Here is a 9646-nt window from a genome sequence, read left to right as displayed (position 1 = left end):
ACCCAACCTTCCTTAATTACTGAAGAGCCTTTTGTCCAATGTGGTCTTCAGAATGCATTTAATGATTCAGTTCTGTGCTTGAAACTGGCTGTGTTCATATCAGCACAAACAATTTGCTTCTCTGAAAGCAGAGTTGGTCTTGTTATTGAGTAGATAAAAGGAAATGTCACTAACTCTGAGGGAGGGCAAAAATAAAACCATTGACCACCCTCTGTTTTTGAATTATTCTTATTGGGAATGCAGAGCTAGCATTTGGTTGTTACACTTCTGACTTCAAAAGGTAAATGCATTTGGAAGAAACTTATTATGCTTAGTTGCTATTTAGGTTACTGTTAGTCCTAGTTGGACAAACTGTAGGCTTTCATTAGGAGATATACAAGGTTTTAAATTCTAAGCAATGTTAGCAAATACTTCATGGTAATGTTTTGGGTTTTTTTTAATCTCTGAGCTATGAAGTTTGGTGCATGGACAATTCCGGTGTGCAAGCACATGCTATCTCTGCCCCAGGGAAATCTCTCATTTCACTGGGCAAGCAGAACAAGACACACCTTGCTTCAGAATGGAAGTATGTTCACAATACCTCCGTCTGTTTCATAACTTTAAGTTACTAGGTTTAAAGCTGAAGGTATTTTTTTCTGCATGTTGCTCCTGTTTCAATAGAGAAAGCTTTTGTAGAAGTAGCAAGTTATAAGAAGAGATTGAATCCTTGTTGAAGGCAATACATGAAGATCCCTTTAAACTTTGGTTGCACAGAACTCTGAGAACACTGTTCCTCTAATTGATGCACTGACTGGCACCTTTGCCCAGTGTTTGTTTATTAAAATCAGTTTATACTGAAGAGTATGTGCTTGGAAAGGCAAAGAATTACTTAATTACATAAGAGAGACATTACACTTGCCCTCAATAGTTTGGTGTGGTTTTTTTATTTTTCATTTTGTTGATTAGTGGTGGGTTTTTTTGTTTTGTTTTAATTTCCATTTGAATTAAGTATGTAAAGAAGTTATTTTGCTATTCTTATGAAAACTCTTACTTTAAAGAGAACACCTTTCATGCTGGTGTATCTCATTTTGAAAAGAGAATGGCTTCCTTGTTGAAGCTAAATATTCTGTAGTAAGTAGATAAACTGTAATTTCTTTTTAAAGTGACCTGTGTATATATAAAGCTAGTGATGAAAAGCCTAAATGGTCTAGGACCACACCTTGTGTGAGAGACCTCTGACTGTGGCTGAAAATAAATTATGGCTTCTGGGATTGAAGATGTTACACTTTAACAAATACTTTAGGTGTATTACATTTTTAGTTGCCTCCGTAAGTATCTTACCAGACCTGAACGTATGCTTAAGCATTCCTGCATTGTAGACTTTCTCAGAGGTGCCTACTATCCAATGATGCCCCTTGTTACGTGTTGGTATGTATCTGAAGTTTGGGAAAGATAAGTAACATCATATTCTGCAAATGATTCTGTGAAGCAATTCAGTTAGGAATTTTGGTCATTTATAACTATTATACATGTTACTTTTAATGTTGATTTGTTAATGCTGGTAATGATGCCAACAAATGGATTATTTCTGATCTAAAACACTGCTTAGAAGAAAAGGATTCCATTAAATAAACTAAGGATATTCAACCTCTACTCTTTAAACATTTGCCAATTTAGAAACCCCATTTTTTTTCCCCCTCATTGGAGACTGGTTCTGTGCACTATTGCTATCTTACACAAATTCATCAGTCATCCTATTTAATTGACAATGAATTCAGTGTTACATTTGTTACACTTGTTTTGTCACTTCCTGTGGTCAGTGAAATTCTATCAAACAGCTGGGTTTTTTGGTATCAACCTTGTTTTCTTACGGTTCTTCAGACAAGTGTTTGCACATGTTGGTCAAAAACATACTGCAACTATCTTTTGATAAAGTAAGCTAGACTTACTGTGCTGACTAATTACAGGAGGCATTCCACTTGGTTAATTAGGAAAAGCAGTCTGAAACATCATCACTTAACAGTTACTGGTATTTAAATTTGGGACCAGGATAAAAAAAAAAATACTTTTTCCTGTAATGTTTTTCTCTGCTATAGGAACTGATGTTTGGAAACAAATGCTAAATCCGTGAGCTTTTATAAGACAAACTTACTAAGAAATATTGGGTGCCTTTGTTTGTAAACCAAAAATAAACAAATCCCTTGAAAGTGTTGTTACAGTGTTTATTGTATTTTTGCATGGGGTTTTTGGTCTAGTTTGTGGAAAATAATTGGATATTGTAAGTGTTACCTTGAGATATGTGAACATGTTCTTTGTGAGAGACTTTGAAAACTTAAGCTAATAATTAACTGCATTTTGGAAACCAAAATGAACCTTCACAATCACAAAACAAAGCAACAAAGGAGACCTCTGCAGTCTGAACCTTCATGGGGTGATAGCAAAAACATGTGGTGAGGTATACTTGATCATGCTGACTTTATTGTACCTCCACTTGTTTTCTTCTTGCTGTTATTGCCGCCTCTTTAGTAGTATTAGTTTCAAATTTACTTAAACTGTATGAAAAAATGTCTATCTAGAAGAGTGATGTGGTTCTGCAGTATTTGGATTAACATTTCAAGGAACTGGAAGTGACTGCAGCTATGTGTAGCATCTGCCTTTTGGCATGATGGAGGGAAAGGTAGCGTTAAGATAGTGTGTCACTATAATGGCTTGGGTTGTTGTTTGGTTGGCTTTTTTGGCAGGGGGAGGTGTTTGGGGTTGGGTTTTTTTGAGGGTGGGGTTTGGGAGTTTTGGGGAGGGGCATGTTCTTTCTTTTTTTTAACTTCGATTTCTTAGAATCCTCAAATTCCATGGATTCCCTCTCTTATTACAGCACAGTTCTTAAGATCTTGCAAGGTGTGATTCGGGGTCTGCCAGCTTTAAAGCATAACCTTTGCCTTTGACTAAGACTTAAACTACCAAATGGTTTCTTTGTGGGTCTCCCCAGATGATTCAGAATTGGAAGCAAAGAACAAAAAGGTTCATAGTACAGTATTATGTTGTATTCTGTTTAAAAACAACAGGTTTTATGGAGTAAACTTGAATCAGAGAAGTGCCCTGCACAAAGCTGGGAAGTAGAACATTTAATATTATTTTTACAACTGCTGAGCAGACCTTAAAACAGAAATGATGAAAAAGTCACCAAAGAATGGCTACTCTGGACAAATGTAAGTGAAATGCTTTAAAGTGTGTTCTTGCTGATTGTCGATCATTTTGTGCTGAAGTATGTGCGTTTTGTTTTGCCTAGCCTGATGACATTCACTCTGTGTGAGTAAATCTCTAGAAGCTGTAAAAATATTTCTAGTGGAACTGTCTCTTTTTTTTTTTTTTTTAATATGTGCTGTATCATCATACATTTAGAAGGTAAGGTTGACAAGTGTCACCATAAATTGTAGGGTTTTGTGCTCTTTCCTCTGTATTCTTCGGAGCTTCTTCAGATAACTCTGTCCTCATTTGTGACTGCAAGTTAAAGGTTACTTAACCAAACTGAGCTCCTCCTCTGCTATCTTGGAACTAAATTTAACCCTGTGTCCACTTTGAAGATATTTATAAACATTTTCCTCCTTAATGTTACTTCAGTACTTTTCCTTAGTGCAGAGAGGACATTCACTTTGGCTTTTCCTGGCTCTGCAATAAATACAACTCTCTGGTAATTAGTAATTATTCAACTGTCTTTTCTAGAGTATGGAACAGTGACAGCTGTGAGCAGCTTTTATTCTTATTGTGAGATGCAGGAGAAATTGTGACTAATTGGTGAAAGTGAAATTACCAACATGGTAATGCACTGAATAAAAGTGGAATGCTTAGAGCCAGGGGCTTCAGGTAGGGTGAATGGGACTTTTTTACTCTTTGGTTCATGTATATCCATTAACTGCAGGTATAGTGATTTTTACCAGAACCCCTTATTCTAACAATTTTAGCCATTTTAATAGCGTGCCTTTCAGAAAGTGGCTCCAGAACTACCAAGTGTTTCTGAAGAATTGATATCCTGCCATGTAGCACAAGCAAGGCCTCTTTTTCTTCTTTGAGCATAGGAAAAAAACCCTTAAGTCTGAACTTGCCACACAATTCCTTGGAATTAAAAATTCAAACCCAGTGCTTGGTTAAAATTTTCAAAGATGCAGAATGAACATTAAATCTAAATTGCCCTTGTCTCATATAGTTGGATTTTTTCTGCTGCAACCTCTGTGCATGCCCTGTCCCTGTTACAGGAAGCAATCCAGCCTTCTACCATGAGTGTCAGAAAGTAGCTGTCATATTCCTGTTTTAATCCAAAACCCACTTAAGATGAAATAGATTAACTTTGTATCATGTCACCCTCAATACAGATTCAAGACAGCATCATGTAGTTGAGCACTTTTTTACCATTATGAAACTCAATAGCTCTTCCTTTCTTCCATTCATGATGAAATTATCCAGAACTATATGTCTAGGGACACAAATGGTAACACTTACTGTTTTAGGCACTTGGATAAAATTCAAGGATCTGAAGTTAGGAGTCTTGATTTCCTTTTTTGTACTGTTTTCTCAGCATGATTCAGAATTGTAAGGCAAATGATTAAAAAAGCAAGGGCTTCACAAAAGCAGTTACATTGTGGAGTGGAGAAAGACGTATGGAAAAAGCTGATACAATTGAAGGGCTTTTAATTCTTCTATGATAGGAGATGGACTGCTGTAATATGCATTAGTCAAAATTATGCACTTAGAAGGTTACTTAGTGAGCAGAACATGTCTCACTAATTTTCAACCCACATATGTAGTTTTAAGCCACAACTAATCTTTCCTTGTCAGTGACACCTATGGTTTTCCTCTTAAATATTTGATTTGGAAAGAAAAACATGCAAGGTAACTTCCACTCTTTGTGACTAATTTAAAACCAAGTCTATTCATTTTTAATAGGAATGTGCTGCACTTATCCTAGTAAGGCACCTCCTGGATGAATGATCTGCTTCTGTGCTTGTTTCTGCATTTCAGAGCCTATAGGTGCTTCTAATTAGAACTTGAACTTTCCTAAGCAAAAAAATGCTAAGACCAGAAAGCAAGGGGAAAAAAATCTGCCAGTTTTGCTTGGCATTTGTTTCTTTCTTTTGTTTTGGGATTCAGTACAGACTTGTCACTTAAGTCACTCTGCTGGAGACAGGGGTTTTGAGCTCCTTGTTTGTTTTCTGTTGAGATGTCAGGAGTTCTTACCCTGAGTGGCAGCAGTGATCACTGCAGCTGACATAGAAGCTGGATGAGGAATCTCAAAACAGATGCTCCCTTCACTCATGATAGCTTTACAGATGCTTGGCATGCAGGCTTAGTAATTAACCTTTTTATGTCACATGTCTTCTAGGCTAAGTTGGCTGTGTGGTGACATGGTTAAGATAGTTTTCCTGGAAGGGCCATCTCTTCAGGCACTTAAAAAAAAAAAAGGCTTGAGAAAGCCCTGGTAAGTGGAAAGCATACTTAAAGCAATACCCTTTCTAAATCCTGAGGTACTGTTGTCAACACATCAGAATGCTTTTTTTTTTTTTTTTTTTTGCATAGGCAGCTATTAAAACATGAGAAGTGAAGGTGATGGCTACCATCTTGATGAATGATTGTAATCTTTAAAGCATGAAATCAGCTTACAGGTTATGCTTCTCTTAATTATTCTCCCTACCAATGAAACATTGGTTGGCTCCTATTTTAAGATCGTGTTCTTAGAAGCTCAGCTGGGAGAGTTTGGAACAGGCAGTTACTAGCATGTGGTGCTGCAGAAAGAAACCAGGTGTTGCACAGTAACTGCTTGGGACTTCAGGGTAGGAGGACAAGCTTACCGAGGCCTCAGGTGATGCTAAAAGAATGGGCAGCCACTACTTGGAACTGAGAGCACCTGGTGTTAGGCTTCCTGCCCAGTTGGTCTCCAGTTCTTTTTGTGGGATTTTCATGGTTGATTGCTGCTGCATTTTCTCAATTACTCTTCTGGAAGCTTTTGCTTGTTCTCTTCCTCAGCAGCAGTTTCACAAGATTCCTTGGGAAATGGGTCACAGATGGAGAGGGACACTGATTTCAGGTAAGAGAAAAGCGGAGATGACCAGTTTCTGTAAAGAGAACAGAAAAGGCTGAGAGGTTCCTTTGAATATTGGCTTGTTTGAACTGACCCACGGTGAACTTGCTGCTCTACTTGTTCATCCTTTCTGCATCATCCACACGCCCCTTCGTGCTGAGTTGTGACCACTTGTTTCCAGAGGCACTGCTTGCTTTCCCCACTTCACTGCCTTTAATTAAAGCGGTTGTCCTTAACTGCAGGCCTTTTGCACGTGTTCTTTTGATCACAGGCAGCAGGGTTTTTCTATCAAAGCATATATGGTGTGTTAGCAGGTGTTCAAACACGTTTCAGAGCTTCTGGGTTTTGTAGAACTTCCTGACTGCCCTACTAAATACATGGCAAATAACTTCCTTTGTGTAATGCCTTGGCTTCTCAATACTCAGTATCCTTAGCCTGTGTAAATTGAGGGGCCATTGCAAATTCCTAGACATGGTTCACCAGAAGGCAAAGTAATTTCATGTGCATGTAGCCAGGACTCTAGACCGGTAAGATTTATTATTTAATAAAGAAAAACTATGTGAAAATGTGCAAAGTAGAAAAACTTCGGGGGTTTTACCTTTTCCATCCAGCCATCTGTAATACTATACAGTCTATTAATTGCTGGATTTAATGGGACTTGTCAAACTATTTATACAGTACAAATGGCTTCTATTGTCCAGCCTTCAGGTGACTGCTGCTTTTGTGTTCTCTGGAAACATTATTTGACAGAATTCTATTTAGAACATGTATGTCCCTAGCAGATTTGAATCCTCATACTTCCTTAAGGTATTCCTCAACTGTATTAACGACATACACAGTAATTTGCAAGAATTATATAATTTGGAAAAAATCTAATGTTTAATATGTGCATGTCTCCCATCTCCATAATTATACCTATGCATAAAGAGCACTATATATTGCTAGTGTTTCCTCTTTTGTTTTCATTCATGGCTTCTGATTCACTCTTTTATCTATGGCACTTTTGGAGCTAAAGGAGGAAACACTTATGCTTTGATAATAGTAATGGTTAACTGCTTTATGAGAAGGCTAGATAGAGAATGCTGGTGCTAACTTGTGCTATCTGGTGGGAGTTTGGCTTATGTCAGAACTGCACTAGCCCAGTTCCTCCTTAAGTCCTTTTGCTGTGCTGATGACATGGTCTTCATGCTTGGCTGTATGAAAGAGCACCGTTTGAGGAGAAGACCCAAAACTGGGTACAGCACTATGTGAAATTCTTTGGGGCTGATGACTGGTGCTGTGCTGTAGAACTAAATATTCTTAAGCTTGTATCCATAGGTGGAGCTTCTACAGGAGGCTTTTCACCACTGATAGATGCTGAAGAGCTAACAGGTTTGACAAGCTTATGATTTACCAGGGTGCCCCAGAACTGAAGTGGTAGAGCATGAGTTGTCACCACTGTCTTGATGCAGATGTGGAAGATGAGAAGCAGCATTTAATTTTTATTGCAGAAATTACTTCTTCAGACTTGTTTAAAGCCGCCTGGCCTGCTACCTCTGGAAAACAAGAAGTACATGTGCGTAGGAGAAATGTCAAAATGAGAGGGAAAAAATCAAATTTTGTACAGCTAGATTAAATAAAACTTGTATCTTTTATACTAGCCTTTGTACCTGTCTGAAAGAGAAGTGGGAAATGAGAGTTAAAAGGGAAAATGGATGATGAATCACTGCTCTTAAAAATATTTCTACTGTTGTGCTTTTCTTTGGTGATTAAAAATGAAAGATTGAAATTCTACCCCAGTCATCAGTATTTCCAAATAAAAATCAGGCTCCCTAAATGACATCACTTGCTTATTTTGTGTACACCCTACAAGCACGTATGTATGTGTACACATGTGTGCATAGCTTTTCAGTGTCAGGCTTTTGTAGCAGATGCTTAAATGCTTACAGTGCAATGTGCACAAGAGGACTGAAAGGTTTATCATTTCCATTCTGTCATTACATGTATATTAAATACAGTTTGGAGCCTTACTTCTATTTTTAAATCATTAGTTACTGCACATAAAGAGGCTTCTGTACGTGGTGTTAAGCTCTGTTCTAGAACAATAGGGTTTTTAATGGAAAGGATTCCTAAAGACACTGAAAAACTTCTAACTGCATAGTGTTTGCCTGCATACTCTTGGCAACTAGGAAATGAACATGCAGAGAGATGGTATCACTCTTAACAATGCTCTCTACATGCTTGAGCAGGTAGGAATAAATTGAAAAGCTCAAGAAGAGGGGCAAGTTCAATTGCATTCCATGAAAGGCACTTTTCTCCTGCAGTAGTGAAAACAGCCTAGAAACTTGCAGCTGCATGCATTCGGTTTGAAAACAAACAAATCCCTTCTTCCCCCTCCCCCCCAACTATAGTTTTACTTTTTCTGCAACTCTGTGCTAAAAGCTCTAGAACGTGGCTCCTACAAAATTGTATACACAGCCAGTGTATTATTAAGTGCTGACAGACACTGCTAATGATGTTGCAGGTGCTGCTCCTTCTGGGAGCTGTGGACTGGCAATTCATTTGAACAGAGCGCAGGCCAGGAGAGGAGGGTTTGCAACGGGGATCATACAGTGGACTGTTGTTATACACAGACTGTCAGGTAAGCAGTGATAAATAAAAAGGGGGGGTCCAGTGCCCCTCCACATTTCGTGTATGGACTAATTGGTCAGGGGTGTGGAGAGGGCAGCTTGCCTTCAGCTGGTGAATGAACAGCAGCTGATTCCACAGCAGCTCTCCCCGGAACCGTTAGAGGACAAGAGGCGTCCCTGACTCTTGTCTGCCATGCAAATCCAGGGCCACACCCGGGACACGTGAAAGAAGATTAGCCTCGAGTGAAGGTTTCTCCCCAGCTATACCGGTGGTGATTCCTCTCTGGCTGGGGTGGGGGTTGCCCAAGAGTTAATTGGTTGTGGCTGTGCAAGAATTGCACTGGGAGACTTAAAGAGACAGGCTGCAGTTAGAGCAGAATTGGAGGGAGGTTTACCAACTGCCATGAGAAGTTACCCAGAGAGTTGATGGATGGTCTCTCTGTTCCAACTCCTAATTAGGAGTTGTTAATGAAGATGTGGAACAGATGAGATAAGGATACAGAGAAAAGAAAATCGTTGCTAACATCTCACACTGGGGATAAACTAGTACAAGCTCCATCCCCACTAAGTGAGCTGGGGGTGTGGGCTGTGGATTAATTTTAGAGGGCTCACTGAAAACTCCAAATGAGAGCTCCCTAAGGTGGGATGGATTCATTTGACATTGAAAATTGCCTGGGTAGCCACTGACACCTATGATGAGGAAACTGGAATCAATATTTGTTGGACTGTCCCCTCTTTTTTAAGACCAGTCCAAAAAGGGACCAAGTCTTTTTTGATCAACCTAAACCAGTCAAGACTATGCTCTTCCTTGTGAAAACATAACCTTTTATTTGTTCAATGTAGTAATTATGTTTAGCACCATAATTTGTTCAACAGTTAGGCTTTGCTTTGTTGCTAGCTGTGTACATATAATTGTTCAGAGGATCTGAATTTATTTTGACTTTTTTCTAACCTCTCTTTGGTTTGAAGCTAATTTTGTCATTCTGCT

The sequence above is a fragment of the Dryobates pubescens genome, chromosome 22 (assembly GCF_014839835.1).
Source record: "Dryobates pubescens isolate bDryPub1 chromosome 22, bDryPub1.pri, whole genome shotgun sequence".
Taxonomy (NCBI): domain Eukaryota; kingdom Metazoa; phylum Chordata; class Aves; order Piciformes; family Picidae; genus Dryobates; species Dryobates pubescens.
This window is presented reverse-complemented; position numbering follows the sequence as displayed.